This window comes from Falco punctatus (assembly GCF_963210335.1).
Source record: "Falco punctatus genome assembly, contig: scaffold_39, whole genome shotgun sequence".
Classification (NCBI taxonomy): domain Eukaryota; kingdom Metazoa; phylum Chordata; class Aves; order Falconiformes; family Falconidae; genus Falco; species Falco punctatus.
The window spans coordinates 1,057,767-1,083,876 of record NW_027660073.1 but is presented as its reverse complement, the minus strand read 5'-3'; positions in this window follow the sequence as shown (position 1 = coordinate 1,083,876).

The window sequence follows — 26,110 nt, the reverse complement described above, 5'->3', positions numbered from 1 at the left end:
GTGGTTCTACCTGCTTTCTGGGCTGAGATGGGAAATCGCAGACTTTTGGAGTCGGCCTGTGACAAAATGATCCAAAGACACCCCATGCACAACTCCCCCGGGGAAGGTGCCAGAAAGGAGTACTGTTGGTAGTTCTTCCACTGCCGCGGTAGCCAGCTGAAAGACACCACAAAAGTGGTTCTACCTGCTTTCTGGGCTGAGATGGGAAATCGCTGACTTTTGTTGTCGGCTGGTGACAAAATCTTCCAAACACACCCCATGCACAACTCCCCCGGGGAAGATGCCAGAAAGAAGTTCTGTTGGTAGTTCTTACACTGCCGCGGTAGCCAGCTGAAAGACACCACAAAAGTGGTTCTACCTGCTTGCTGGGCTGAGATGGGAAATCGCAGACTTTTGGAGTCGGCTGATGACAAAATGTTCCAAACACACCCCATGCACAACTCCCCCGGGGAAGATGCCAGAAAGGAGTTCTGTTGGTAGTTCTTCCACTGCCCCGGTAGCCAGATGAAAGACACCACAAAAGTTGTTCTACCTGCTTTCTGGGCTGAGATGGGAAATCGCAGACTTTTGGACTCGGCCTGTGACAAAATGATCCAAACACACCCCATGCACAACTGCACCGGGGAAGGTGCCAGAAAGGAGTTCTGTTGGTAGTTCTTCCACTGCCGCGGTAGCCAGATGAAAGACACCACAAAAGTGGTTCTACCTGCTTTCTGGGCTGAGATGGGAAATCGCAGACGTTTGGAGTCGGCTGATGACAAAATCTTCCAAACACACCCCATGCACAACTCCCCCGGGGAAGATGCCAGAAAGAAGTTCTGTTGGTAGTTCTTACACTGCCGCGGTAGCCAGCTGAAAGACACCACAAAAGTGGTTCTACCTGCTTTCTGGGCTGAGATGGGGAATCGCTGACTTTTGGACTCGGCTGGTGACAAAGTGTTCCAAACACACCCCATGCACAACTCCCCCGGGGAAGGTGCCAGAAAGGAGTTCTGTTGGTAGTTCTTACACTGCCCCGGTAGCCAGCTGAAAGACACCACAAAAGTGGTTCTACCTGCTTTCTGGGCTGAGATGGGGAATGGCAGACTTTTGGAGTCGGCCTGTGACAAAATGATCCAAACACACCCCATGCACAACTCCACCGGGGAAGGTGCCAAAATCAGTTCCGTTGGTAGTTGTTACACTGCCCCGGTAGCCAGCTGAAAGACACCACAAAAGTTGTTCTACCTGCTTTCTGGGCTGAGATGGGGAATCGCAGACTTTTGGAGTCGGCTGATGACAAAATGTTCCAAACACACCCCATGCACAACTCCACCGGGGAAGATGCCAGAAAGGAGTTCTGTTGGTAGTTCTTACACTGCCCCGGTAGCCAGATGAAAGACACCACAAAAGTGGTTCTACCTGCTTTCTGGGCTGAGATGGGGAATCGCAGACTTTTGGAGTCGGCCTGTGACAAAATGATCCAAACACACCCCATGCACAACTCCACCGGGGAAGGTGCCAAAATCAGTTCCGTTGGTAGTTGTTACACTGCCCCGGTAGCCAGCTGAAAGACACCACAAAAGTTGTTCTACCTGCTTTCTGGGCTGAGATGGGGAATCGCAGACTTTTGGAGTCGGCTGGTGACAAAATGTTCCAAACACACCCCATGCACAACTCCACCGGGGAAGGTGCCAAAATCAGTTCCGTTGGTAGTTGTTACATTGCCCCGGTAGCCAGATGAAAGACACCACAAAAGTGGTTCTACCTGCTTGCTGGGCTGAGATGGGGAATCGCTGACTTTTGGACTCGGCTGGTGACAAAGTGTTCCAAACACACCCCATGCACAACTGCACCGGGGAAGGTGCCAGAAAGGAGTTCTGTTGGTAGTTCTTACACTGCCGCGGTAGCCAGCTGAAAGACACCACAAAAGTGGTTCTACCTGCTTGCTGGGCTGAGATGGGCAATGGCTGACTTTTGGAGTCGGCTGGTGACAAAATGTTCCAAACACACCCCATGCACAACTCCCCCGGGGAAGATGCCAGAAAGGAGTTCTGTTGGTAGTTCTTACACTGCCCCGGTAGCCAGATGAAAGACACCAAAAAAGGGGTTCTACCTACTTTCTGGGCTAAGATGGGGAATCGCTGACTTTTGGAGTCGGCTGGTGACAAAATGTTCCAAACACACCCCATGTACAACTCCACCGGGGAAGATGCCAGAAAGGAGTTCTGTTGGTAGTTGTTACACTGCCCCGGTAGCCAGCTGAAAGACACCACAAAAGTGGTTCTACCTGCTTTCTGGGCTGAGATGGGGAATCGCAGACTTTTGGAGTCGGCCTGTGACAAAATGATCCAAACACACCCCATGCACAACTCCACCGGGGAAGGTGCCAAATTCAGTTCCGTTGGTAGTTGTTACACTGCCCCGGTAGCCAGCTGAAAGACACCACAAAAGTTGTTCTACCTGCTTTCTGGGCTGAGATGGGGAATCGCTGACTTTTGGAGTCGGCTGGTGACAAAATGTTCCAAACACACCCCATGCACAACTCCACCGGGGAAGATGCCAAAATCAGTTCCGTTGGTAGTTGTTACACTGCCCCGGTAGCCAGATGAAAGACACCACAAAAGTGGTTCTACCTGCTTGCTGGGCTGAGATGGGGAATCGCTGACTTTTGGACTCGGCTGGTGACAAAGTGTTCCAAACACACCCCATGCACAACTGCACCGGGGAAGGTGCCAGAAAGGAGTTCTGTTGGTAGTTCTTACACTGCCGCGGTAGCCAGCTGAAAGACACCACAAAAGTGGTTCTACCTGCTTGCTGGGCTGAGATGGGCAATGGCTGACTTTTGGAGTCGGCTGGTGACAAAATGTTCCAAACACACCGCATGCACAACTCCCCCGGGGAAGATGCCAGAAAGGAGTTCTGTTGGTAGTTCTTACACTGCCCCGGTAGCCAGATGAAAGACACCAAAAAAGGGGTTCTACCTACTTTCTGGGCTGAGATGGGCAATGGCTGACTTTTGGAGTCGGCTGGTGACAAAATGTTCCAAACACACCCCATGCACAACTCCCCTGGGGAAGATGCCAGAAAGGAGTTCTGTTGGTAGTTCTTACACTGCCCCGGTAGCCAGATGAAAGACACCAAAAAAGGGGTTCTACCTGTTTTCTGGGCTGAGATGGGGAATCGCTGACTTTTGGACTCGGCTGGTGACAAAATCTTCCAAACACACCCCATGCACAACTCCCCGGGGGAAGATGCCAGAAAGGAGTTCTGTTGGTAGTTCTTCCACTGCCCCGGTAGCCAGATGAAAGACACCACAAAAGTGGTTCTACCTGCTTTCTGGGCTGAGATGGGAAATCGCAGACTTTTGGAGTCGGCCTGTGACAAAATGTTCCAAACACACCCCATGCACAACTCCCCCGGGGAAGATGCCAGAAAGAAGTTCTGTTGGTAGTTCTTACACTGCCGCGGTAGCCAGCTGAAAGACACCACAAAAGTGGTTCTACCTGCTTTCTGGGCTGAGATGGGGAATCGCTGACTTTTGGACTCGGCTGGTGACAAAGTGTTCCAAACACACGCCATGCACAACTGCACCGGGGAAGGTGCCAGAAAGGAGTTCTGTTGGTAGTTCTTACACTGCCCCGGTAGCCAGCTGAAAGACACCACAAAAGTGGTTCTACCTGCTTGCTGGGCTTAGATGGGGAATGGCAGACTTTTGGAGTCGGCCTGTGACAAAAAGATCCAAACACACCCCATGCACAACTCCACCGGGGAAGGTGCCAAAATCAGTTCCGTTGGTAGTTGTTACACTGCCCCGGTAGCCAGCTGAAAGACACCACAAAAGTTGTTCTACCTGCTTTCTGGGCTGAGATGGGGAATCGCTGACCTTTGGAGTCGGCTGGTGACAAAATGTTCCAAACACACCCCATGCACAACTCCCCCGGGGAAGATGCCAGAAAGGAGTTCTGTTGGTAGTTCTTCCACTGCCGCGGTAGCCAGCTGAAAGACACCACAAAAGTGGTTCTACCTGCTTTCTGGGCTGAGATGGGGAATGGCAGACTTTTGGAGTCGGCCTGTGACAAAATGATCCAAACACACCCCATGCACAACTCCACCGGGGAAGGTGCCAAAATCAGTTCCGTTGGTAGTTGTTACATTGCCCCGGTAGCCAGATGAAAGACACCACAAAAGTGGTTCTACCTGCTTTCTGGGCTGAGATGGGGAATCGCAGACTTTTGGAGTCGGCTGGTGACAAAATGTTCCAAACACACCCCATGCACAACTCCCCTGAGGAAGGTGCCAAAATCAGTTCCGTTGGTAGTTGTTACATTGCCCCGGTAGCCAGATGAAAGACACCACAAAAGGGGTTCTACCTACTTTCTGGGCTAAGATGGGGAATCGCTGACTTTTGGAGTCGGCCTGTGACAAAATCTTCCAAACACACCCCATGCACAACTGCACCGGGGAAGATGCCAGAAAGGAGTTCTGTTGGTAGTTCTTCCACTGCCCCGGTAGCCAGATGAAAGACACCACAAAAGTGGTTCTACCTGCTTTCTGGGCTGAGATGGGGAATAGCTGACTTTTGGACTTGGCTGGTGACAAAATGTTCCAAACACACCCCATGCACAACTGCACCGGGGAAGATGCCAGAAAGGAGTTCTGTTGGTAGTTCTTACACTGCCCGGTAGCCAGCTGAAAGACACCAAAAAAGGGGTTCTACCTACTTTCTGGGCTAAGATGGGGAATCGCTGACTTTTGGAGTCGGCTGGTGACAAAATGTTCCAAACACACCCCATGCACAACTCCACCGGGGAAGGTGCCAGAAAGGAGTTCTGTTGGTAGTTCTTACACTGCCCCGGTAGCCAGCTGAAAGACACCACAAAAGTGGTTTTACCTGCTTGCTTGGCTGAGATGGGGAATCGCAGACTTTTGGAGTCGGCCTGTGACAAAATCTTCCAAACACACCCCATGCACAACTGCACCGGGGAAGATGCCAGAAAGGAGTTCTGTTGGTAGTTCTTACACTGCCGCGGTAGCCAGCTGAAAGACACCACAAAAGTGGTTCTACCTGCTTGCTGGGCTGAGATGGGCAATGGCTGACTTTTGGAGTCGGCTGGTGACAAAATGTTCCAAACACACCGCATGCACAACTCCCCCGGGGAAGATGCCAGAAAGGAGTTCTGTTGGTAGTTCTTCCACTGCCCCGGTAGCCAGATGAAAGACACCACAAAAGTTGTTCTACCTGCTTTCTGGGCTGAGATGGGGAATCGCTGACTTTTGGAGTCGGCTGGTGACAAAATGTTCCAAACGCACCCCATGAACAACTCCCCCGGGGAAGGTGCCAGAAAGGAGTTCTGTTGGTAGTTCTTCCACTGCCCCGGTAGCCAGCTGAAAGACACCACAAAAGTGGTTCTACCTGCTTTCTGGGCTGAGATGGGGAATCGCAGACTTTTGGAGTCGGCTGATGACAAAATGTTCCAAACACACCCCATGCACAACTCCCCCGGGGAAGATGCCAGAAAGGAGTTCTGTTGGTAGTTATTACACTGCCCCGGTAGCCAGCTGAAAGACACCACAAAAGTGGTTCTACCTGCTTTCTGGGCTGAGATGGGGAATCGCAGACTTTTGGAGTCGGCTGATGACAAAATGTTCCAAACACACCCCATGCACAACTCCCCCGGGGAAGATGCCAGAAAGGAGTTCTGTTGGTAGTTCTTACACTGCCGCGGTAGCCAGATGAAAGACACCAAAAAAGGGGTTCTACCTACTTTCTGGGCTAAGATGGGGAATCGCTGACTTTTGGAGTCGGCTGGTGACAAAATGTTCCAAACACACCCCATGCACAACTCCACCGGGGAAGGTGCCAGAAAGGAGTTCTGTTGGTAGTTCTTCCACTGCCCCGGTAGCCAGCTGAAAGACACCACAAAAGTTGTTCTACCTACTTTCTGGGCTGAGATGGGGAATCGCAGACTTTTGGAGTCAGCTGATGACAAAATGTTCCAAACACACCCCATGCACAACTCCCCCGGGGAAGATGCCAGAAAGGAGTTCTGTTGGTAGTTCTTCCACTGCCCCTGTAGCCAGATGAAAGACACCACAAAAGTTGTTCTACCTGCTTTCTGGGCTGAGATGGGGAATCGCTGACTTTTGGAGTCGGCTGGTGACAAAATGTTCCAAACGCACCCCATGAACAACTCCTCCGGGGAAGGTGCCAGAAAGGAGTTCTGTTGGTAGTTCTTACACTGCCCGGTAGCCAGCTGAAAGACACCAAAAAAGGGGTTCTACCTACTTTCTGGGCTAAGATGGGGAATCGCTGACTTTTGGAGTCGGCTGGTGACAAAATGTTCCAAACACACCCCATGCACAACTCCACCGGGGAAGGTGCCAGAAAGGAGTTCTGTTGGTAGTTCTTCCACTGCCCCGGTAGCCAGATGAAAGACACCACAAAAGTGGTTCTACCTGCTTTCTGGGCTGAGATGGGGAATCGCTGACTTTTGTTGTCGGCTGGTGACAAAGTGTTCCAAACACACCCCATGCACAACTCCACTGGGGAAGGTGCCAGAAAGTGGTTCTGTTGGTAGTTCTTACACTGCCCCGGTAGCCAGATGAAAGACACCACAAAAGTTGTTCTACCTGTTTTCTGGGCTGAGATGGGGAATCGCTGACTTTTGGACTCGGCTGGTGACAAAATGTTCCAAACACACCCCATGCACAACACCCCCGGGGAAGATGCCAGAAAGGAGTTCTGTTGATAGTTCTTACACTGCCCCGGTAGCCAGCTGAAAGACACCACAAAAGTGGTTCTACCTGCTTTCTGGGCTGAGATGGGGAATAGCTGACTTTTGGACTCGGCTGGTGACAAAGTGTTCCAAACACACCCCATACACAACTCCACCGGGGAAGGTGCCAAAATCAGTTCCGTTGGTAGTTGTTACATTGCCCCGGTAGGCAGATGAAAGACACCACAAAAGTGGTTCTACCTGCTTGCTGGGCTGAGATGGGCAATGTTTGACTTTTGGACTCGGCTGGTGACAAAATCTTCCAAACACACCCCATGCACAACTCCCCCGGGGAAGGTGCCAGAAAGGAGTTCTGTTGGTAGTTCTTACACTGCCCCGGTAGCCAGCTGAAAGACACCACAAAAGTGGTTCTACCTGCTTTCTGGGCTTAGATGGGGAATCGCAGACTTTTGGAGTCGGCCTGTGACAAAATGATCCAAACACACCCCATGCACAACTCCACCGGGGAAGGTGCCAAAATCAGTTCCGTTAGTAGTTGTTACACTGCCCCGGTAGCCAGCTGAAAGACACCACAAAAGTTGTTCTACCTGCTTTCTGGGCTGAGATGGGGAATCGCAGACTTTTGGAGTCGGCTGATGACAAAATGTTCCAAACACACCCCATGCACAACTCCACCGGGGAAGATGCCAAAATCAGTTCCGTTGGTAGTTGTTACATTGCCCCGGTAGCCAGATGAAAGACACCACAAAAATGGTTCTACCTGCTTTCTGGGCTGAGATGGGGAATCGCTGACTTTTGGAGTCGGCTGGTGACAAAATGTTCCAAACACACCCCATGCACAACTCCACCGGGGAAGGTGCCAAAATCAGTTCCCTTCGTAGTTGTTACATTGCCCCGGTAGCCAGATGAAAGACACCACAAAAGTGGTTCTACCTGCTTGCTGGGCTGAGATGGGGAATCGCAGACTTTTGGAGTCGGCCTGTGACAAAATGATCCAAACACACCCCATGCACAACTCCACCGGGGAAGGTGCCAAAATCAGTTCCGTTGGTAGTTCTTCCACTGCCCCGGTAGCCAGCTGAAAGACACCACAAAAGTTGTTCTACCTGCTTGCTGGGCTGAGATGGGGAATCGCAGACTTTTGGACTCGGCTGGTGACAAAATGTTCCAAACACACCCCATGCACAACTCCCCCGGGGAAGATGCCAGAAAGGAGTTCTGTTGGTAGTTCTTCCACTGCCCCGGTAGCCAGCTGAAAGACACCACAAAAGTGGTTCTACCTGCTTGCTGGGCTGAGATGGGCAATGGCTGACTTTTGGAGTCGGCTGGTGACAAAATGTTCCAAACACACCCCATGCACAACTCCCCCGGGGAAGATGCCAGAAAGGAGTTCTGTTGGTAGTTCTTCCACTGCCCCGGTAGCCAGCTGAAAGACACCACAAAAGTGGTTCTACCTGCTTGCTGGGCTGAGATGGGCAATGGCTGACTTTTGGAGTCGGCTGGTGACAAAATGTTCCAAACACACCCCATGCACAACTCCCCCGGGGAAGATGCCAGAAAGGAGTTCTGTTGGTAGTTCTTACACTGCCCCGGTAGCCAGATGAAAGACACCAAAAAAGGGGTTCTACCTACTTTCTGGGCTAAGATGGGGAATCGCTGACTTTTGGAGTCGGCTGGTGACAAAATGTTCCAAACACACCCCATGCACAACTCCACCGGGGAAGGTGCCAGAAAGGAGTTCTGTTGGTAGTTCTTCCACTGCCCCGGTAGCCAGATGAAAGACACCACAAAAGTTGTTCTACCAGCTTTCTGGGCTGAGATGGGGAATCGCTGACTTTTGGAGTCGGCTGGTGACAAAGTGTTCCAAACGCACCCCATGAACAACTCCCCCGGGGAAGGTGCCAGAAAGGAGTTCTGTTGGTAGTTCTTACACTGCCCCGGTAGCCAGCTGAAAGACACCACAAAAGTTGTTCTACCAGCTTTCTGGGCTGAGATGGGGAATCGCTGACTTTTGTTGTCGGCTGGTGACAAAATGTTCCAAAGACACCCCATGCACAACTCCCCCGGGGAAGATGCCAGAAAGGAGTTCTGTTGGTAGTTCTTCCACTGCCCCGGTAGCCAGATGAAAGACACCACAAAAGTTGTTCTACCAGCTTTCTGGGCTGAGATGGGGAATCGCTGACTTTTGGACTCGGCTGGTGACAAAGTGTTCCAAACACACCCCATACACAATTCCACCGGGGAAGGTGCCAAAATCAGTTCCGTTTGTCGTTGTTACATTGCCCCGGTAGCCAGATGAAAGACACCACAAAAGTGGTTCTACCTGCTTGCTGGGCTGAGATGGGGAATCGCTGACTTTTGGACTCGGCTGATGACAAAATCTTCCAAACACACCCCATGCACAACTCCCCCGGGGAAGATGCCAGAAAGAAGTTCTGTTGGTAGTTCTTACACTGCCGCGGTAGCCAGCTGAAAGACACCACAAAAGTGGTTCTACCTGCTTTCTGGGCTGAGATGGGGAATCGCTGACTTTTGGACTCGGCTGGTGACAAAATGTTCCAAACACACCCCATGCACAACTGCACCGGGGAAGGTGCCAGAAAGGAGTTATGTTGGTAGTTCTTACACTGCCCCGGTAGCCAGCTGAAAGACACCACAAAAGTGGTTCTATCTGCTTTCTGGGCTTAGATGGGGAATCGCAGACTTTTGGAGTCGGTTGGTGACAAAATGTTCCAAACACACCCCATGCACAACACCCCCGGGGAAGGTGCCAAAATCAGTTCCGTTGGTAGTTCTTCCACTGCCCCGGTAGCCAGCTGAAAGACACCACAAAAGTGGTTCTACCTGCTTGCTGGGCTGAGGTGGGCAATGGCTGACTTTTGGAGTCGGCTGGTGACAAAATGTTCCAAACACACCGCATGCACAACTCCCCCGGGGAAGATGCCAGAAAGGAGTTCTGTTGGTAGTTCCTACACTGCCCCGGTAGCCAGCTGAAAGAAACCACAAAAGTGGTTCTACCTGCTTTCTGGGCTGAGATGGGCAATGGCTGACTTTTGGAGTCGGCTGGTGACAAAATGTTCCAAAGACACCCCATGCACAACTGCCCCGGGGAAGGTGCCAGAAAGGAGTTCTGTTGGTAGTTCTTCCACTGCCCCGGTAGCCAGCTGAAAGACACCACAAAAGTGGTTCTACCTGCTTGCTGGGCTGAGATGGGGAATCGCAGACTTTTGGAGTCGGCTGATGACAAAATGTTCCAAACACACCCCATGCACAACTCCACCGGGGAAGGTGCCAAAATCAGTTCCGTTGGTAGTTGTTACATTGCCCCGGTAGCCAGATGAAAGACACCACAAAAGTGGTTCTACCTGCTTGCTGGGCTGAGGTGGGCAATGGCTGACTTTTGGAGTCGGCTGGTGACAAAATGTTCCAAACACACCCCATGCACAACTCCCCCGGGGAAGATGCCAGAAAGGAGTTCTGTTGGTAGTTCCTACACTGCCCCGGTAGCCAGCTGAAAGAAACCACAAAAGTGGTTCTACCTGCTTTCTGGGCTGAGATGGGGAATCGCTGACTTTTGGAGTCGGCTGGTGACAAAATGTTCCAAACGCACCCCATGAACAACTCCCCCGGGGAAGGTGCCAGAAAGGAGTTCTGTTGGTAGTTCTTACACTGCCCCGGTAGCCAGCTGAAAGACACCACAAAAGTGGTTCTACCTGCTTGCTGGGCTGAGATGGGGAATCGCTGACTTTTGGACTCGGCTGGTGACAAAGTGTTCCAAACACACCCCATGCACAACTCCACCGGGGAAGGTGCCAAAATCAGTTCCATTGGTAGTTGTTACATTGCCCCGGTAGCCAGATAAAAGACACCACAAAAGTGGTTCTACCTGCTTGCTGGGCTGAGATGGGCAATGGCTGACTTTTGGAGTCGGCTGGTGACAAAATGTTCCAAAGACACCCCATGCACAACTCCCCCGGGGAAGGTGCCAGAAAGGAGTTCTGTTGGTAGTTCTTCCACTGCCCCGGTAGCCAGATGAAAGACACCACAAAAGTTGTTCTACCTGCTTTCTGGGCTGAGATGGGAAATCGCTGACTTTTGGAGTCGGCTGGTGACAAAATGTTCCAAACGCACCCCATGCACAACACCCCCGGGGAAGATGCCAGAAAGGAGTTCTGTTGGTAGTTCTTACACTGCCCCGGTAGCCAGCTGAAAGACACCACAAAAGTGGTTCTACCTGCTTTCTGGGCTGAGATGGGGAATCGCAGACTTTTGGAGTCGGCTGATGACAAAATGTTCCAAACACACCCCATGCACAACTCCACCGGGGAAGACGCCAGAAAGGAGTTCTGTTGGTAGTTCTTACACTGCCGCGGTAGCCAGATGAAAGACACCAAAAAAGGGGTTCTACCTACTTTCTGGGCTAAGATGGGGAATCGCTGACTTTTGGAGTCGGCTGGTGACAAAATGTTCCAAACACACCCCATGCACAACTCCACCGGGGAAGGTGCCAGAAAGGAGTTCTGTTGGTAGTTGTTACACTGCCCCGGTAGCCAGCTGAAAGACACCACAAAAGTGGTTCTACCTGCTTTCTGGGCTGAGATGGGGAATCGCAGACTTTTGGAGTCAGCTGATGACAAAATGTTCCAAACACACCCCATGCACAACTCCCCCGGGGAAGATGCCAGAAAGGAGTTCTGTTGGTAGTTCTTCCACTGCCCCGGTAGCCAGATGAAAGACACCACAAAAGTTGTTCTACCTGCTTTCTGGGCTGAGATGGGGAATCGCTGACTTTTGGAGTCGGCTGGTGACAAAATGTTCCAAACGCACCCCATGAACAACTCCCCCGGGGAAGGTGCCAGAAAGGAGTTCTGTTGGTAGTTCTTCCACTGCCCCGGTAGCCAGCTGAAAGACACCACAAAAGTGGTTCTACCTGCTTTCTGGGCTGAGATGGGGAATCGCTGACTTTTGTTGTCGGCTGGTGACAAAGTGTTCCAAACACACCCCATGCACAACTCCACTGGGGAAGGTGCCAGAAAGTGGTTCTGTTGGTAGTTCTTCCACTGCCCCGGTAGCCAGATGAAAGACACCACAAAAGTTGTTCTACCTGTTTTCTGGGCTGAGATGGGGAATCGCTGACTTTTGGACTCGGCTGGTGACAAAATGTTCCAAACACACCCCATGCACAACACCCCCGGGGAAGATGCCAGAAAGGAGTTCTGTTGGTAGTTCTTACACTGCCCCGGTAGCCAGCTGAAAGACACCACAAAAGTGGTTCTACCTGCTTTCTGGGCTGAGATGGGGAATAGCTGACTTTTGGACTCGGCTGGTGACAAAGTGTTCCAAACACACCCCATACACAACTCCACCGGGGAAGGTGCCAAAATCAGTTCTGTTGGTAGTTGTTACATTGCCCCGGTAGGCAGATGAAAGACACCACAAAAGTGGTTCTACCTGCTTGCTGGGCTGAGATGGGCAATGTTTGACTTTTGGAGTCGGCTGATGACAAAATCTTCCAAACACACCCCATGCACAACTCCCCCGGGGAAGATGCCAGAAAGAAGTTCTGTTGGTAGTTCTTACACTGCCGCGGTAGCCAGCTGAAAGACACCACAAAAGTGGTTCTACCTGCTTGCTGGGCTGAGATGGGGAATCGCTGACTTTTGGACTCGGCTGGTGACAAAGTGTTCCAAACACACCCCATGCACAACTCCACCGGGGAAGGTGCCAAAATCAGTTCCGTTGGTAGTTGTTACATTGCCCCGGTAGCCAGATAAAAGACACCACAAAAGTGGTTCTACCTGCTTGCTGGGCTGAGATGGGCAATGGCTGACTTTTGGAGTCGGCTGGTGACAAAATGTTCCAAAGACACCCCATGCACAACTCCCCCGGGGAAGGTGCCAGAAAGGAGTTCTGTTGGTAGTTCTTCCACTGCCCCGGTAGCCAGATGAAAGACACCACAAAAGTGGTTCTACCTGCTTTCTGGGCTGAGATGGGGAATAGCTGACTTTTGGACTTGGCTGGTGACAAAATGTTCCAAACACACCCCATGCACAACTGCACCGGGGAAGATGCCAGAAAGGAGTTCTGTTGGTAGTTCTTACACTGCCCGGTAGCCAGCTGAAAGACACCAAAAAAGGGGTTCTACCTACTTTCTGGGCTAAGATGGGGAATCGCTGACTTTTGGAGTCGGCTGGTGACAAAATGTTCCAAACACACCCCATGCACAACTCCACCGGGGAAGGTGCCAGAAAGGAGTTCTGTTGGTAGTTCTTACACTGCCCCGGTAGCCAGCTGAAAGACACCACAAAAGTGGTTTTACCTGCTTGCTTGGCTGAGATGGGGAATCGCAGACTTTTGGAGTCGGCCTGTGACAAAATCTTCCAAACACACCCCATGCACAACACCCCCGGGGAAGATGCCAGAAAGGAGTTCTGTTGGTAGTTCTTACACTGCCGCGGTAGCCAGCTGAAAGACACCACAAAAGTGGTTCTACCTGCTTGCTGGGCTGAGATGGGCAATGGCTGACTTTTGGAGTCGGCTGGTGACAAAATGTTCCAAACACACCGCATGCACAACTCCCCCGGGGAAGATGCCAGAAAGGAGTTCTGTTGGTAGTTCTTCCACTGCCCCGGTAGCCAGATGAAAGACACCACAAAAGTTGTTCTACCTGCTTTCTGGGCTGAGATGGGGAATCGCTGACTTTTGGAGTCGGCTGGTGACAAAATGTTCCAAACGCACCCCATGAACAACTCCCCCGGGGAAGGTGCCAGAAAGGAGTTCTGTTGGTAGTTCTTCCACTGCCCCGGTAGCCAGCTGAAAGACACCACAAAAGTGGTTCTACCTGCTTTCTGGGCTGAGATGGGGAATCGCAGACTTTTGGAGTCGGCTGATGACAAAATGTTCCAAACACACCCCATGCACAACTCCCCCGGGGAAGATGCCAGAAAGGAGTTCTGTTGGTAGTTATTACACTGCCCCGGTAGCCAGCTGAAAGACACCACAAAAGTGGTTCTACCTGCTTTCTGGGCTGAGATGGGGAATCGCAGACTTTTGGAGTCGGCTGATGACAAAATGTTCCAAACACACCCCATGCACAACTCCCCCGGGGAAGATGCCAGAAAGGAGTTCTGTTGGTAGTTCTTACACTGCCGCGGTAGCCAGATGAAAGACACCAAAAAAGGGTTTCTACCTACTTTCTGGGCTAAGATGGGGAATCGCTGACTTTTGGAGTCGGCTGGTGACAAAATGTTCCAAACACACCCCATGCACAACTCCACCGGGGAAGGTGCCAGAAAGGAGTTCTGTTGGTAGTTCTTCCACTGCCCCGGTAGCCAGCTGAAAGACACCACAAAAGTTGTTCTACCTACTTTCTGGGCTGAGATGGGGAATCGCAGACTTTTGGAGTCAGCTGATGACAAAATGTTCCAAACACACCCCATGCACAACTCCCCCGGGGAAGATGCCAGAAAGGAGTTCTGTTGGTAGTTCTTCCACTGCCCCTGTAGCCAGATGAAAGACACCACAAAAGTTGTTCTACCTGCTTTCTGGGCTGAGATGGGGAATCGCTGACTTTTGGAGTCGGCTGGTGACAAAATGTTCCAAACGCACCCCATGAACAACTCCTCCGGGGAAGGTGCCAGAAAGGAGTTCTGTTGGTAGTTCTTACACTGCCCGGTAGCCAGCTGAAAGACACCAAAAAAGGGGTTCTACCTACTTTCTGGGCTAAGATGGGGAATCGCTGACTTTTGGAGTCGGCTGGTGACAAAATGTTCCAAACACACCCCATGCACAACTCCACCGGGGAAGGTGCCAGAAAGGAGTTCTGTTGGTAGTTCTTACACTGCCCCGGTAGCCAGCTGAAAGACACCACAAAAGTGGTTTTACCTGCTTGCTTGGCTGAGATGGGGAATCGCAGACTTTTGGAGTCGGCCTGTGACAAAATCTTCCAAACACACCCCATGCACAACTGCACCGGGGAAGATGCCAGAAAGGAGTTCTGTTGGTAGTTCTTACACTGCCGCGGTAGCCAGCTGAAAGACACCACAAAAGTGGTTCTACCTGCTTGCTGGGCTGAGATGGGCAATGGCTGACTTTTGGAGTCGGCTGGTGACAAAATGTTCCAAACACACCCCATGCACAACTCCCCCGGGGAAGATGCCAGAAAGGAGTTCTGTTGGTAGTTCTTCCACTGCCCCGGTAGCCAGATGAAAGACACCACAAAAGTTGTTCTACCTGCTTTCTGGGCTGAGATGGGGAATCGCTGACTTTTGGAGTCGGCTGGTCACAAAATGTTCCAAACGCACCCCATGAACAACTCCCCCGGGGAAGGTGCCAGTAAGGAGTTCTGTTGGTAGTTCTTCCACTGCCCCGGTAGCCAGATGAAAGACACCACAAAAGTGGTTCTACCTGCTTTCTGGGCTGAGATGGGGAATCGCTGACTTTTGTTGTCGGCTGGTGACAAAGTGTTCCAAACACACCCCATGCACAACTCCACTGGGGAAGGTGCCAGAAAGTGGTTCTGTTGGTAGTTCTTCCACTGCCCCGGTAGCCAGATGAAAGACACCACAAAAGTTGTTCTACCTGTTTTCTGGGCTGAGATGGGGAATCGCTGACTTTTGGACTCGGCTGGTGACAAAATGTTCCAAACACACCCCATGCACAACACCCCCGGGGAAGATGCCAGAAAGGAGTTCTGTTGATAGTTCTTACACTGCCCCGGTAGCCAGCTGAAAGACACCACAAAAGTGGTTCTACCTGCTTTCTGGGCTGAGATGGGGAATAGCTGACTTTTGGACTCGGCTGGTGACAAAGTGTTCCAAACACACCCCATACACAACTCCACCGGGGAAGGTGCCAAAATCAGTTCTGTTGGTAGTTGTTACATTGCCCCGGTAGGCAGATGAAAGACACCACAAAAGTGGTTCTACCTGCTTGCTGGGCTGAGATGGGCAATGTTTGACTTTTGGACTCGGTTGGTGACAAAATCTTCCAAACACACCCCATGCACAACTGCACCGGGGAAGGTGCCAGAAAGGAGTTCTGTTGGTAGTTCTTACACTGCCCCGGTAGCCAGCTGAAAGACACCACAAAAGTTGTTCTACCTGCTTTCTGGGCTTAGATGGGGAATCGCAGACTTTTGGAGTCGGCCTGTGACAAAATGATCCAAACACACCCCATGCACAACTCCACCGGGGAAGGTGCCAAAATCAGTTCCGTTAGTAGTTGTTACACTGCCCCGGTAGCCAGCTGAAAGACACCACAAAAGTTGTTCTACCTGCTTTCTGGGCTGAGATGGGGAATCGCAGACTTTTGGAGTCGGCTGATGACAAAATGTTCCAAACACACCCCATGCACAACTCCACCGGGGAAGATGCCAAAATCAGTTCCGTTGGTAGTTGTTACATTGCCCCGGTAGCCAGATGAAAGACACCACAAAAATGGTTCTACCTGCTTTCTGGGCTGAGATGGGGAATCGCTGACTTTTGGAGTCGGCTGGTGACAAAATGTTCCAAACACACCCCATGCACAACTCCACCGGGGAAGGTGCCAAAATCAGTTCCCTTCGTAGTTGTTACATTGCCCCGGTAGCCAGATGAAAGACACCACAAAAGTGGTTCTACCTGCTTGCTGGGCTGAGATGGGGAATCGCAGACTTTTGGAGTCGGCCTGTGACAAAATGATCCAAACACACCCCATGCACAACTCCACCGGGGAAGGTGCCAAAATCAGTTCCGTTGGTAGTTCTTCCACTGCCCCGGTAGCCAGCTGAAAGACACCACAAAAGTTGTTCTACCTGCTTGCTGGGCTGAGATGGGGAATCGCAGACTTTTGGACTCGGCTGGTGACAAAATGTTCCAAACACACCCCATGCACAACTCCCCCGGGGAAGATGCCAGAAAGGAGTTCTGTTGGTAGTTCTTCCACTGCCCCGGTAGCCAGCTGAAAGACACCACAAAAGTGGTTCTACCTGCTTGCTGGGCTGAGATGGGCAATGGCTGACTTTTGGAGTCGGCTGGTGACAAAATGTTCCAAACACACCCCATGCACAACTCCCCCGGGGAAGATGCCAGAAAGGAGTTCTGTTGGTAGTTCTTCCACTGCCCCGGTAGCCAGCTGAAAGACACCACAAAAGTGGTTCTACCTGCTTGCTGGGCTGAGATGGGCAATGGCTGACTTTTGGAGTCGGCTGGTGACAAAATGTTCCAAACACACCCCATGCACAACTCCCCCGGGGAAGATGCCAGAAAGGAGTTCTGTTGGTAGTTCTTCCACTGCCCCGGTAGCCAGATGAAAGACACCACAAAAGTTGTTCTACCTGCTTTCTGGGCTGAGATGGGGAATCGCTGACTTTTGGAGTCGGCTGGTCACAAAATGTTCCAAACGCACCCCATGAACAACTCCCCCGGGGAAGGTGCCAGTAAGGAGTTCTGTTGGTAGTTCTTCCACTGCCCCGGTAGCCAGATGAAAGACACCACAAAAGTGGTTCTACCTGCTTTCTGGGCTGAGATGGGGAATCGCTGACTTTTGTTGTCGGCTGGTGACAAAGTGTTCCAAACACACCCCATGCACAACTCCACTGGGGAAGGTGCCAGAAAGTGGTTCTGTTGGTAGTTCTTCCACTGCCCCGGTAGCCAGATGAAAGACACCACAAAAGTTGTTCTACCTGTTTTCTGGGCTGAGATGGGGAATCGCTGACTTTTGGACTCGGCTGGTGACAAAATGTTCCAAACACACCCCATGCACAACACCCCCGGGGAAGATGCCAGAAAGGAGTTCTGTTGATAGTTCTTACACTGCCCCGGTAGCCAGCTGAAAGACACCACAAAAGTGGTTCTACCTGCTTTCTGGGCTGAGATGGGGAATAGCTGACTTTTGGACTCGGCTGGTGACAAAGTGTTCCAAACACACCCCATACACAACTCCACCGGGGAAGGTGCCAAAATCAGTTCTGTTGGTAGTTGTTACATTGCCCCGGTAGGCAGATGAAAGACACCACAAAAGTGGTTCTACCTGCTTGCTGGGCTGAGATGGGCAATGTTTGACTTTTGGACTCGGCTGGTGACAAAATCTTCCAAACACACCCCATGCACAACTGCACCGGGGAAGGTGCCAGAAAGGAGTTCTGTTGGTAGTTCTTACACTGCCCCGGTAGCCAGCTGAAAGACACCACAAAAGTTGTTCTACCTGCTTTCTGGGCTTAGATGGGGAATCGCAGACTTTTGGAGTCGGCCTGTGACAAAATGATCCAAACACACCCCATGCACAACTCCACCGGGGAAGGTGCCAAAATCAGTTCCGTTAGTAGTTGTTACACTGCCCCGGTAGCCAGCTGAAAGACACCACAAAAGTTGTTCTACCTGCTTTCTGGGCTGAGATGGGGAATCGCAGACTTTTGGAGTCGGCTGATGACAAAATGTTCCAAACACACCCCATGCACAACTCCACCGGGGAAGATGCCAAAATCAGTTCCGTTGGTAGTTGTTACATTGCCCCGGTAGCCAGATGAAAGACACCACAAAAATGGTTCTACCTGCTTTCTGGGCTGAGATGGGGAATCGCTGACTTTTGGAGTCGGCTGGTGACAAAATGTTCCAAACACACCCCATGCACAACTCCACCGGGGAAGGTGCCAAAATCAGTTCCCTTCGTAGTTGTTACATTGCCCCGGTAGCCAGATGAAAGACACCACAAAAGTGGTTCTACCTGCTTGCTGGGCTGAGATGGGGAATCGCAGACTTTTGGAGTCGGCCTGTGACAAAATGATCCAAACACACCCCATGCACAACTCCACCGGGGAAGGTGCCAAAATCAGTTCCGTTGGTAGTTCTTCCACTGCCCCGGTAGCCAGCTGAAAGACACCACAAAAGTTGTTCTACCTGCTTGCTGGGCTGAGATGGGGAATCGCAGACTTTTGGACTCGGCTGGTGACAAAATGTTCCAAACACACCCCATGCACAACTCCCCCGGGGAAGATGCCAGAAAGGAGTTCTGTTGGTAGTTCTTCCACTGCCCCGGTAGCCAGATGAAAGACACCACAAAAGTTGTTCTACCTGCTTTCTGGGCTGAGATGGGAAATCGCTGACTTTTGGAGTCGGCTGGTGACAAAATGTTCCAAACGCACCCCATGCACAACACCCCCGGGGAAGATGCCAGAAAGGAGTTCTGTTGGTAGTTCTTACACTGCCCCGGTAGCCAGCTGAAAGACACCACAAAAGTGGTTCTACCTGCTTGCTGGGCTGAGATGGGCAATGGCTGACTTTTGGAGTCGGCTGGTGACAAAATGTTCCAAACACACCCCATGCACAACTCCCCCGGGGAAGATGCCAGAAAGGAGTTCTGTTGGTAGTTCTTCCACTGCCCCGGTAGCCAGCTGAAAGACACCACAAAAGTGGTTCTACCTGCTTGCTGGGCTGAGATGGGCAATGGCTGACTTTTGGAGTCGGCTGGTGACAAAATGTTCCAAACACACCCCATGCACAACTCCCCCGGGGAAGATGCCAGAAAGGAGTTCTGTTGGTAGTTCTTACACTGCCCCGGTAGCCAGATGAAAGACACCAAAAAAGGGGTTCTACCTACTTTCTGGGCTAAGATGGGGAATCGCTGACTTTTGGAGTCGGCTGGTGACAAAATGTTCCAAACACACCCCATGCACAACTCCACCGGGGAAGGTGCCAGAAAGGAGTTCTGTTGGTAGTTCTTCCACTGCCCCGGTAGCCAGATGAAAGACACCACAAAAGTTGTTCTACCAGCTTTCTGGGCTGAGATGGGGAATCGCTGACTTTTGGAGTCGGCTGGTGACAAAGTGTTCCAAACGCACCCCATGAACAACTCCCCCGGGGAAGGTGCCAGAAAGGAGTTCTGTTGGTAGTTCTTACACTGCCCCGGTAGCCAGCTGAAAGACACCACAAAAGTTGTTCTACCAGCTTTCTGGGCTGAGATGGGGAATCGCTGACTTTTGTTGTCGGCTGGTGACAAAATGTTCCAAAGACACCCCATGCACAACTCCCCCGGGGAAGATGCCAGAAAGGAGTTCTGTTGGTAGTTCTTCCACTGCCCCGGTAGCCAGATGAAAGACACCACAAAAGTTGTTCTACCAGCTTTCTGGGCTGAGATGGGGAATCGCTGACTTTTGGAGTCGGCTGGTGACAAAATGTTCCAAACACACCCCATGCACAACACCCCCGGGGAAGATGCCAGAAAGGAGTTCTGTTGGTAGTTCTTACACTGCCCCGGTAGCCAGCTGAAAGACACCACAAAAGTGGTTCTACCTGCTTTCTGGGCTGAGATGGGGAATAGCTGACTTTTGGACTCGGCTGGTGACAAAGTGTTCCAAACACACCCCATACACAATTCCACCGGGGAAGGTGCCAAAATCAGTTCCGTTGGTAGTTCTTACATTGCCCCGGTAGCCAGATGAAAGACACCACAAAAGTGGTTCTACCTGCTTGCTGGGCTGAGATGGGGAATCGCTGACTTTTGGACTCGGCTGATGACAAAATCTTCCAAACACACCCCATGCACAACTCCCCCGGGGAAGATGCCAGAAAGAAGTTCTGTTGGTAGTTCTTACACTGCCGCGGTAGCCAGCTGAAAGACACCACAAAAGTGGTTCTACCTGCTTTCTGGGCTGAGATGGGGAATCGCTGACTTTTGGACTCGGCTGGTGACAAAATGTTCCAAACACACCCCATGCACAACTGCACCGGGGAAGGTGCCAGAAAGGAGTTATGTTGGTAGTTCTTACACTGCCCCGGTAGCCAGCTGAAAGACACCACAAAAGTGGTTCTATCTGCTTTCTGGGCTTAGATGGGGAATCGCAGACTTTTGGAGTCGGTTGGTGACAAAATGTTCCAAACACACCCCATGCACAACACCCCCGGGGAAGGTGCCAAAATCAGTTCCGTTGGTAGTTCTTCCACTGCCCCGGTAGCCAGCTGAAAGACACCACAAAAGTGGTTCTACCTGCTTGCTGGGCTGAGGTGGGCAATGGCTGACTTTTGGAGTCGGCTGGTGACAAAATGTTCCAAACACACCGCATGCACAACTCCCCCGGGGAAGATGCCAGAAAGGAGTTCTGTTGGTAGTTCCTACACTGCCCCGGTAGCCAGCTGAAAGAAACCACAAAAGTGGTTCTACCTGCTTTCTGGGCTGAGATGGGCAATGGCTGACTTTTGGAGTCGGCTGGTGACAAAATGTTCCAAAGACACCCCATGCACAACTGCCCCGGGGAAGGTGCCAGAAAGGAGTTCTGTTGGTAGTTCTTCCACTGCCCCGGTAGCCAGCTGAAAGACACCACAAAAGTGGTTCTACCTGCTTTCTGGGCTGAGATGGGGAATCGCAGACTTTTGGAGTCGGCTGATGACAAAATGTTCCAAACACACCCCATGCACAACTCCACCGGGGAAGGTGCCAAAATCAGTTCCGTTGGTAGTTGTTACATTGCCCCGGTAGCCAGATGAAAGACACCACAAAAGTGGTTCTACCTGCTTGCTGGGCTGAGGTGGGCAATGGCTGACTTTTGGAGTCGGCTGGTGACAAAATGTTCCAAACACACCCCATGCACAACTCCACCGGGGAAGATGCCAGAAAGGAGTTCTGTTGGTAGTTCCTACACTGCCCCGGTAGCCAGCTGAAAGAAACCACAAAAGTGGTTCTACCTGCTTTCTGGGCTGAGATGGGGAATCGCTGACTTTTGGAGTCGGCTGGTGACAAAATGTTCCAAACGCACCCCATGAACAACTCCCCCGGGGAAGGTGCCAGAAAGGAGTTCTGTTGGTAGTTCTTACACTGCCCCGGTAGCCAGCTGAAAGACACCACAAAAGTGGTTCTACCTGCTTGCTGGGCTGAGATGGGGAATCGCTGACTTTTGGACTCGGCTGGTGACAAAGTGTTCCAAACACACCCCATGCACAACTCCACCGGGGAAGGTGCCAAAATCAGTTCCATTGGTAGTTGTTACATTGCCCCGGTAGCCAGATAAAAGACACCACAAAAGTGGTTCTACCTGCTTGCTGGGCTGAGATGGGCAATGGCTGACTTTTGGAGTCGGCTGGTGACAAAATGTTCCAAAGACACCCCATGCACAACTCCCCCGGGGAAGGTGCCAGAAAGGAGTTCTGTTGGTAGTTCTTCCACTGCCCCGGTAGCCAGATGAAAGACACCACAAAAGTTGTTCTACCTGCTTTCTGGGCTGAGATGGGAAATCGCTGACTTTTGGAGTCGGCTGGTGACAAAATGTTCCAAACGCACCCCATGCACAACACCCCCGGGGAAGATGCCAGAAAGGAGTTCTGTTGGTAGTTCTTACACTGCCCCGGTAGCCAGCTGAAAGACACCACAAAAGTGGTTCTACCTGCTTTCTGGGCTGAGATGGGGAATCGCAGACTTTTGGAGTCGGCTGATGACAAAATGTTCCAAACACACCCCATGCACAACTCCACCGGGGAAGACGCCAGAAAGGAGTTCTGTTGGTAGTTTTTACACTGCCGCGGTAGCCAGATGAAAGACACCAAAAAAGGGGTTCTACCTACTTTCTGGGCTAAGATGGGGAATCGCTGACTTTTGGAGTCGGCTGGTGACAAAATGTTCCAAACACACCCCATGCACAACTCCACCGGGGAAGGTGCCAGAAAGGAGTTCTGTTGGTAGTTCTTCCACTGCCCCGGTAGCCAGCTGAAAGACACCACAAAAGTGGTTCTACCTGCTTTCTGGGCTGAGATGGGGAATCGCAGACTTTTGGAGTCAGCTGATGACAAAATGTTCCAAACACACCCCATGCACAACTCCCCCGGGGAAGATGCCAGAAAGGAGTTCTGTTGGTAGTTCTTCCACTGCCCCGGTAGCCAGATGAAAGACACCACAAAAGTTGTTCTACCTGCTTTCTGGGCTGAGATGGGGAATCGCTGACTTTTGGAGTCGGCTGGTGACAAAATGTTCCAAACGCACCCCATGAACAACTCCCCCGGGGAAGGTGCCAGAAAGGAGTTCTGTTGGTAGTTCTTCCACTGCCCCGGTAGCCAGCTGAAAGACACCACAAAAGTGGTTCTACCTGCTTTCTGGGCTGAGATGGGGAATCGCTGACTTTTGTTGTCGGCTGGTGACAAAGTGTTCCAAACACACCCCATGCACAACTGCACCGGGGAAGGTGCCAGAAAGTGGTTCTGTTGGTAGTTCTTCCACTGCCCCGGTAGCCAGATGAAAGACACCACAAAAGTTGTTCTACCTGTTTTCTGGGCTGAGATGGGGAATCGCTGACTTTTGGACTCGGCTGGTGACAAAATGTTCCAAACACACCCCATGCACAACACCCCCGGGGAAGATGCCAGAAAGGAGTTCTGTTGATAGTTCTTACACTGCCCCGGTAGCCAGCTGAAAGACACCACAAAAGTGGTTCTACCTGCTTTCTGGGCTGAGATGGGGAATAGCTGACTTTTGGACTCGGCTGGTGACAAAGTGTTCCAAACACACCCCATACACAACTCCACCGGGGAAGGTGCCAAAATCAGTTCCGTTGGTAGTTGTTACATTGCCCCGGTAGGCAGATGAAAGACACCACAAAAGTGGTTCTACCTGCTTGCTGGGCTGAGATGGGCAATGTTTGACTTTTGGAGTCGGCTGGTGACAAAATGTTCCAAACACACCCCATGCACAACTCCCCCGGGGAAGATGCCAGAAAGAAGTTCTGTTGGTAGTTCTTACACTGCCGCGGTAGCCAGCTGAAAGACACCACAAAAGTGGTTCTACCTGCTTGCTGGGCTGAGATGGGGAATCGCTGACTTTTGGACTCGGCTGGTGACAAAGTGTTCCAAACACACCCCATGCACAACTCCACCGGGGAAGGTGCCAAAATCAGTTCCGTTGGTAGTTGTTACATTGCCCCGGTAGCCAGATAAAAGACACCACAAAAGTGGTTCTACCTGCTTGCTGGGCTGAGATGGGCAATGGCTGACTTTTGGAGTCGGCTGGTGACAAAATGTTCCAAAGACACCCCATGCACAACTCCCCCGGGGAAGGTGCCAGAAAGGAGTTCTGTTGGTAGTTCTTCCACTGCCCCGGTAGCCAGATGAAAGACACCACAAAAGTTGTTCTACCTGCTTTCTGGGCTGAGATGGGAAATCGCTGACTTTTGGAGTCGGCTGGTGACAAAATGTTCCAAACGCACCCCATGCACAACACCCCCGGGGAAGATGCCAGAAAGGAGTTCTGTTGGTAGTTCTTACACTGCCCCGGTAGCCAGCTGAAAGACACCACAAAAGTGGTTCTACCTGCTTTCTGGGCTGAGATGGGGAATCGCAGACTTTTGGAGTCGGCTGGTGACAAAATGTTCCAAACACACCCCATGCACAACTCCACCGGGGAAGGTGCCAGAAAGGAGTTCTGTTGGTAGTTCTTCCACTGCCCCGGTAGCCAGCTGAAAGACACCACAAAAGTTGTTCTACCTACTTTCTGGGCTGAGATGGGGAATCGCAGACTTTTGGAGTCAGCTGATGACAAAATGTTCCAAACACACCCCATGCACAACTCCCCCGGGGAAGATGCCAGAAAGGAGTTCTGTTGGTAGTTCTTCCACTGCCCCGGTAGCCAGATGAAAGACACCACAAAAGTTGTTCTACATGCTTTCTGGGCTGAGATGGGGAATCGCTGACTTTTGGAGTCGGCTGGTGACAAAATGTTCCAAACGCACCCCATGAACAACTCCCCCGGGGAAGGTGCCAGAAAGGAGTTCTGTTGGTAGTTCTTACACTGCCCCGGTAGCCAGCTGAAAGACACCACAAAAGTGGTTCTACCTGCTTTCTGGGCTGAGATGGGGAATAGCTGACTTTTGGACTTGGCTGGTGACAAAATGTTCCAAACACACCCCATGCACAACTGCACCGGGGAAGATGCCAGAAAGGAGTTCTGTTGGTAGTTCTTACACTGCCCGGTAGCCAGCTGAAAGACACCAAAAAAGGGGTTCTACCTACTTTCTGGGCTAAGATGGGGAATCGCTGACTTTTGGAGTCGGCTGGTGACAAAATGTTCCAAACACACCCCATGCACAACTCCACCGGGGAAGGTGCCAGAAAGGAGTTCTGTTGGTAGTTCTTACACTGCCCCGGTAGCCAGCTGAAAGACACCACAAAAGTGGTTTTACCTGCTTGCTTGGCTGAGATGGGGAATCGCAGACTTTTGGACTCGGCTGATGACAAAATCTTCCAAACACACCCCATGCACAACTGCACCGGGGAAGATGCCAGAAAGGAGTTCTGTTGGTAGTTCTTACACTGCCGCGGTAGCCAGCTGAAAGACACCACAAAAGTGGTTCTACCTGCTTGCTGGGCTGAGATGGGCAATGGCTGACTTTTGGAGTCGGCTGGTGACAAAATGTTCCAAACACACCGCATGCACAACTCCCCCGGGGAAGATGCCAGAAAGGAGTTCTGTTGGTAGTTCTTCCACTGCCCCGGTAGCCAGATGAAAGACACCACAAAAGTGGTTCTACCTGCTTTCTGGGCTGAGATGGGGAATCGCTGACTTTTGTTGTCGGCTGGTGACAAAGTGTTCCAAACACACCCCATGCACAACTCCACTGGGGAAGGTGCCAGAAAGTGGTTCTGTTGGTAGTTCTTCCACTGCCCCGGTAGCCAGATGAAAGACACCACAAAAGTTGTTCTACCTGTTTTCTGGGCTGAGATGGGGAATCGCTGACTTTTGGACTCGGCTGGTGACAAAATGTTCCAAACACACCCCATGCACAACACCCCCGGGGAAGATGCCAGAAAGGAGTTCTGTTGATAGTTCTTACACTGCCCCGGTAGCCAGCTGAAAGACACCACAAAAGTGGTTCTACCTGCTTTCTGGGCTGAGATGGGGAATAGCTGACTTTTGGACTCGGCTGGTGACAAAGTGTTCCAAACACACCCCATACACAACTCCACCGGGGAAGGTGCCAAAATCAGTTCCGTTGGTAGTTGTTACATTGCCCCGGTAGGCAGATGAAAGACACCACAAAAGTGGTTCTACCTGCTTTCTGGGCTGAGATGGGGAATCGCAGACTTTTGGAGTCGGCTGGTGACAAAATGTTCCAAACACACCCCATGCACAACTCCACCGGGGAAGGTGCCAGAAAGGAGTTCTGTTGGTAGTTCTTCCACTGCCCCGGTAGCCAGATGAAAGACACCACAAAAGTTGTTCTACCTACTTTCTGGGCTGAGATGGGGAATCGCAGACTTTTGGAGTCAGCTGATGACAAAATGTTCCAAACACACCCCATGCACAACTCCCCCGGGGAAGATGCCAGAAAGGAGTTCTGTTGGTAGTTCTTCCACTGCCCCGGTAGCCAGATGAAAGACACCACAAAAGTTGTTCTACCTGCTTTCTGGGCTGAGATGGGGAATCGCTGACTTTTGGAG